Source organism: Typopeltis vanoorti, chromosome 13, assembly GCF_054136105.1.
Source record: "Typopeltis vanoorti isolate ZY-2024b chromosome 13, IOZ_Tvanoo_1.0, whole genome shotgun sequence".
In the NCBI taxonomy this organism is placed as follows: domain Eukaryota; kingdom Metazoa; phylum Arthropoda; class Arachnida; order Uropygi; family Thelyphonidae; genus Typopeltis; species Typopeltis vanoorti.
Window position 1 is genome coordinate 98303397 of NC_143561.1, and position 6810 is coordinate 98310206.

Genomic DNA, 6810 nt, shown 5'->3' on the forward strand with positions numbered 1-6810 from the left:
CCGCTTTTCATGCAATGACCTTTATTTTTGATTTCTCTGTTGATATTTCCATGATAAAACTGCTGCATATCTGTTGTTGTTTGAACAATTGTAGTTTGAACAATTACTTTTGGAGATCATTTTCATTTTCTGCAAATAATGCTACATCGCCTGTATATCTAACCAAATTCAAACTTTCTTTTCAAATTTTTATTGCATTTAATTTATGTTTCTTAAATTCTTTTATTATTTCGTTCCTGGTTATGTTGATAAACATGGACTTAAAGAATCACCTTGTCTGAACCCTTTCCTTATAGGGATTTTCTGTGTATTTGTGTTCTGGTACCTTATTACACATTCTGGTTTTTTTTTTTTTTTTTTGTTCCTTTGAGTGATTTAATGATTTACAGTGGTATCTTTCTTTATACTCGTACTTTCAGGAGATCCTATAATCTCATTCTGTCGAAAGCCTAAGTCAATGAAGCACATAAGTATCGGTTTGTTTATTTTTCTCTTATTTGCTTTATAACAAGCATAGCATCAGTATATGATGTTCCTTTGCCGATTCCTTGTTGTCCATAATAATTTAGTGTTGATACTAATTTTTTTTTTTGATAATTATTCTGCTTATTTTTAGGGTAGTGTACAATAAGTTTTTTCCTCGATAGTTTTCTAGGTTCTGATTTTTTCCTCTTTTTAAATATTGGTATTATAATATTCATCCTCCAATCTTAGAATAGCTGTGAACAGTGAAAATAGAATTCAGGATGAAGTAAAAAAAATCCTGAAGGGTAAAAAAAAAATAGCATATTTTAACTCAATCATATGGAAAAATAAAGATCAAACAAAAAAAAGTGAGAATGTTTTTTCAATTTTGATTTATGCATGTGAAACAAGAACAGAAACATAAAAAATACAGCAGATAAATACATGAGAAATGAATCATTAAAAAATCAAAATTTGATAAAATAAAAAAATGAAAATATATTTGAAGAATGTCAATTACAACCCATAAATGCATAGATGAAAAAAGAGAAGGTCGGAATGGCACAACCTATTAATAAGGTGGACTCAAAAAATAATTAAACTACCAAGAGACTGAAAATCAAATAGGAAAAGACCAAATGAGAGACCTAAAATTCAAATTTGTATTGAAGTATTGGAGATGCAACAAGCTGAAGTTTAAAGCAAGAAGAATAATATGAAACTATTCAGAATGACCACTGAAATTTGTTATGTATTATTCATTGAACCATCAAAATTTGACAAAACATAATTGTCTGAGTAGATATGCCAGAAACATTTGTGGATTCAATTGTTGGGATGATGAATGAAGATGTGTCAAATTAAGAACACAAATTGTGAAACGCGCGTTATTATCATCATCATCATTATTATCATCGTCATCATCATCAAAAGCTTATCCAGTTTAGTGAAAGTGGGGCTTGGCTGCAAAAAGATAGATTTAATTTCAAGTGTAATCTCCGACTGAGGAAAGTTATTCTAAGCCTTTCTTCAACCGGTTTCTTTCTGACTTAGTCGATTTCTGGCATTGGCAAGCGGGTTTTAGGTACCAAGAGATGACAGCACTTGTTTATCCGTCACTTCATCGATTGCCGCTTATAGTTAGTGACAGTTAGAGGAAATTTTTCAGTACATGACCAGGATAGGGAATAGAGATCATTCTTGAAAATTAAGTAAGCGTGTAGTTAGCAATAAAGCTAAGACTAGATTTTTTGTTTAGAGAACGGTGGACGATGGAATGAGGGATGGCCAGCTCTATCTTTGATTGGCTACCGGTGGAGAATGAGAGATTGAACTGCCCTCTAAGTCTCCAAAAGCTAGATAGGGTCAGAAGGCCTAGCTTACTCCCTATAAGGGAATAAAAGGCGTTAACTGATTATTATTATTATTATTATTATCATCATCAAAGAACCCATACAGCTTCATTTCGGGAACGTAGATTATTTAAATATAGTGGATATTAAAGATCCAACATCATTTGAAAAGCAATTTTTTGTAGAAACTTCAGAAGGTTCTAAATTTTGACCAGAGAGATTATTAGAATACAGTCATCGATATCGGAGTTGCTTTAGCTCACACTACTTAAAAGACACAAGCCCTTCCTAGGTGCTCATATATCTGTCTTTTGTTAGTCATTTGATTAAGGTTCCACTAGCCTGACGGCTGTTTTGAAAGTGAGTGAAGAGAACTGTTTGGCTCTCTTTACTCACTTCACTACTTTTGTTTCTATAGGGAACAAAAGGTGTTAACGGTATCACATTATTAACAGATGGGTACCTTCATGTAGTCCATAGACTAACTAATTGTAGAAGGTCCTAACATGAACTAGTCATCATCTCCATATTTTTCATAGTTCGGTTTAATCTCTCAAACTAACAAAGGATTCTTAACAAACCATGGCAAACCATTCCCCTCATTCACCATTCTCTAAGCAAAAATGTACTCCTAGCTTTATTGCTAACTACATGCTTACTTAATTTCTAAGGATGATCTATTCCCTACCAGTGGCGGCTTGTACATAAGCACTGCGACACTGCAGCACCCACAAGGGAAAAAAAAACGAAAAAATTAAATTTTGTTTGTGTTTATAAATAATAACAATGTTTACATCATTATATAAATGAAATACAACATGTTGAAGGTTACAGCTTATGTTTCAACATTGATTGAATAATTAATAATTGGAATTTTTCGGTTAACGCTTTAGATTACGAAACAAATGTGTCAGAATTATCACGTTCGGTCAGTTCCAGCTAGACTCGCCGATATTCGTTTGCACTTGTCACTGCACGTAACAAGTGAATCTACACTGCTCAACGAGCAGTTTCAGATTCAATTGTCAGATTCGCTACAGATAAATTGTATGCCTGGGCGCGTTATTTCTGTGAGATACAAAAATTTTATTATTGGTGTGTGTTCGTGGTGAGGGTGAAATTTTGGTAAATCTTATTTTACACTTTAAAATAACATATAATTAATTATTTATTTATTATAAATACAGGGTTGAATTATGACGAGTGTCACTGTTGAAAACATGAAAAGAATTATATTTTCTTAATAATCGTTACACGAAACAAATGCACTGCGATCTAACGCAATGTTGGAATGTGGAAACTGGAATGTCTGTTTGTATCGGCAAACATTATTACCAATACAAACAGACACGCTACAGATATATTGTATGCTTGCGCGCATTATTTCTGTATGCGAAACTTTTATTATTGGTGTGTGTTCGTAGTGAGGGTGAAACATTTTTAATAAAGCAAATTTTGTAATATGTAAATTTACTTATTAATAAATTTGTTATTGATCAGGGAAAAAATTAATTATTTTTTCTTGTTTTGTGTATGCAGCACCCACATTTAAAATTTTCGCCTGCCTCCACTGTTCCCTACCCTAGTCATATACTGAAAAATTTCCTCAATATCAATCCTGCTAAACATCCCCCCCCCTTCTTCTGCTTATCAGCCATATTTTTAACCCACAAATCTTCAATCTCTCCTCATAAGGGGCTTAGACCTGCCGCCATTTTTGTCTCTCGCCTCTGGATCCGCTCCATCTCTTCCCCCATGTCCAAGAAAAGTAGATGCCCAGATATGTGCAAAATAGTCCAGATGGGCCCTTATGAAGAGGTATGACCACTTTTTTTTATCTCTGGTTGTTAGTGCGGCTTAGAAAACCAAGTAACCCTATAAGATATTTGAGCCACTTCTGCAATACGCCCTGTGCACTTTAAGCAACTGAAAGTTCACCAAATTCCCTAATTCTCTGGCCTCATTCATTTCTTGCAGCTCTGTTTCAGTAGAGAGCTTGGAATCCTTTCTCCCCAAAAGCATAACTTTTCACTTTGCTACATTAACCGATAGACATTTTTCATCTTCTTTACCCATACTGTCAGTATATAAAAATCGTTTTGCAAGATCTTTGCATCATCCTTGTTATCTATTGCTCTACCCAATTTTGCAATGTCAGTAAATAGCTGAATATTTACTGACATACATGATTCAAACATAAATTTCTTTTTAAATTTATATCTATCGATATTTACCGCCTTAGAACTGTTAAACAGAATGGAAGAGAATAGATTAGCAAAACATCTGTTCTTTGCCAGGTTGGAGGAAAAAGAGTCGGAGGAAGACCAAGATGCAGATAGATTGATAGAATACAATTAAATAGGAGTTGCAGATGAAGAAAAGGTTGTGGAGGATGGGACGTATAAAGAAAAAGGTGGTGAGTGTTCCACTGAGCAATATAAGGTACAGACAAAGAGAGTAAACTGTATGGTAAGGAAAGCCAAAGCTAATTATGAGAGGAAGCTAGCTGATGAATCCAAAAGAAACTCTAAAGAGTTCTTTCGCTATGTGGCTAGTAAAAGGAAGAATATCCATGGAAATATTATTTTAAAAAGTGTTGATGGTTGGGAAATTACGAAGCTAATCAAATAGTTGTGTTACTTAGTGATCATTTCGCAAAAGTGTACCATCTTCGTAGTGATAGTGCAGTGTCAGATGTGCCATTGACTAATGAGAGTATAGAGATAGATGAAATTGAGGTGCTTAATATATTAAAGAACCTTAATGCTAACACTGCCATTGGGGTAGATGGCATATCGGCCCATGTGTTACGAGAATGTGCAAGAGAATTAGCAACTCCTCTAACCAGAATGTTTAATTTAAGCCTCAGTTCTGGTAAAGTGCGAATAGAGTGGAAAGAGGGGAAAATAGTTCCATTGCACAAGGGAGGCTCTACGACTGAGGTTGCAAATTATAGACCAATCAATATATCTGGAGTAGTGGTTAAGATTTTGGAGAAATTGGTTAAAATTAGAATTCAGGAGTGGGTGGACAGCAATATGATACTTTATATGGGGCAACATGGTTTTGTGAAGGGTAGGTCTTGCCTAAGTAATTTGCTTACTTTCTATAATAAAGTAACAGTAGAGTTGGATAAAGGAAATCCTTACTCAGTGATACTGCTTGACTTTGGAAAGGCTTTTGACAGGATTCCACATGGAACTCTGTTGCATAAATTAGAGCAAATGGGTATGGATCCGAAGATGGTGATTTGGATTAAAATATGGCTGGTGGACAGATATCAAAGAGTGGTTTACGGAGGAGCTGAGTCCATGAAAAGGCAAGTGACTAGTGGTGTAACTCAGGGCTCAGTTCTTGGTCCTCTATTGTTTAATTTGTACATCAATGATATTGGAAATACCTTGAATGGAAATATCCACTTGTTTGCTGATGATGCAAAATTGGGAAGAGCGATAGTCAATTCAAATGATGTGGATATTTTACCGGATGACTTAAATAGGCTGACGGTATGGACTGAGGTCAATGGCTGTCAGTTCAACGTGGCTAAGTGTAAGGTGATGCACTTCGGGAGGATGACATCGCATGCTGTTTACTATATTAACGGAACTGAACTGCAGGAAGTTGATGAGACAAGAGACTTGGGAGTTATTGTGGACAGAGAACTTAAGTTTAAAGGGCATATTGCAAAGATTGCCAAAACATCACATCAAATTACATGGTTGTTGAGGAACACACTAACAAGCAGGGATAGGGAAGTTATTGTTCCACTCTATAAGGCATTAATAACGCCGCATTTGGACTACTGTGCACAGATCTGGTCGCCAGGATTTCTTGGTAATGCGGAAGTGGTGGAGAGGATTCAGAGGAGGGTTACAAAGATTGTTGCAGGTCTGTGGGATGTTCCCAATGATGATAGTTTGATGATCTGTGGGCTCCAAAAACTAGCTGATAGATGTAGGAGAGGAGATATGATAGAGGCATTTAAATAGTTAAAGGGATTTTACAGGATTGATATTGATGATATTCTTAAGACCAGTGCAGAATGTGAGAGAACGAGGGGCCATCCCTGGAGATTGTGTAAGAGTGTGGTTAACAAGGGTGTTAGGACTAGATTTTTTACTTGGAGGGTTGTGAATGGGTGGAATGCTTTGCCAGAGGTTGTTGTGAATGCTTCAACTGTGAATGAATTTAAGGAGAGGTATGACAGGTAGTGTGTAAATAATGGTTAGTGTGTCAATGTCGGGTCTCGCGCGATGAGTCTTTTGACTGCATGGAGACACCATTAAAATAATAATAATAATAATAACTATCAATTCATTAAAAAATAACAATAATAAATCGATTGTATGCTAACATAAGTAATATAATTTATGAAAAATAACTATATTTTCAATAACATCTTAGTATTATTATAAAAATGGTTTTCACCTCGAGACCCACTGAAAGGATTTTGGAATCCCTAAGGATTTGCTGACCACACTTTGAGAAGTTCTTCATTAAACATACTCTAAATCCCATCTTAATTTCATGTCTAAACCCATTTTCTTCTATTTATAGAATAGGGTTTTATGCTGTTTCCTGTCAAATGCTTTTGCAAGATCCAACAGTATAATCATGTATCTGTTCTCCTCATCACCCATCATCCTAATGAGATGATTTTTCTAATGGAAGAAGGTAGAAAAGGAAACCCCAGAAGGGAAAATACAATATAGAACCCTGAATGACAAATTGAGAAGGGAAGCAGAAAGAAGTAGAGAAGATTTTCTTAAAAAACAATGTGACGAAATAAAAAAATATGAGAGAGTGGGAAGGTATGATCTTTTGTATGAAAAAGCAAGAAGCATGAATCAAAAGAGAAATGGAATTCGAACTAGAGGCATAGAAAATAAGAATGGAGAAATCATAACTGAAGAAGATAAAATCCTAATGAGATAGAAGGAATACATTGATGATCTATATGATAACGAAAGTAGACCAAATGAGTTGTCATTAG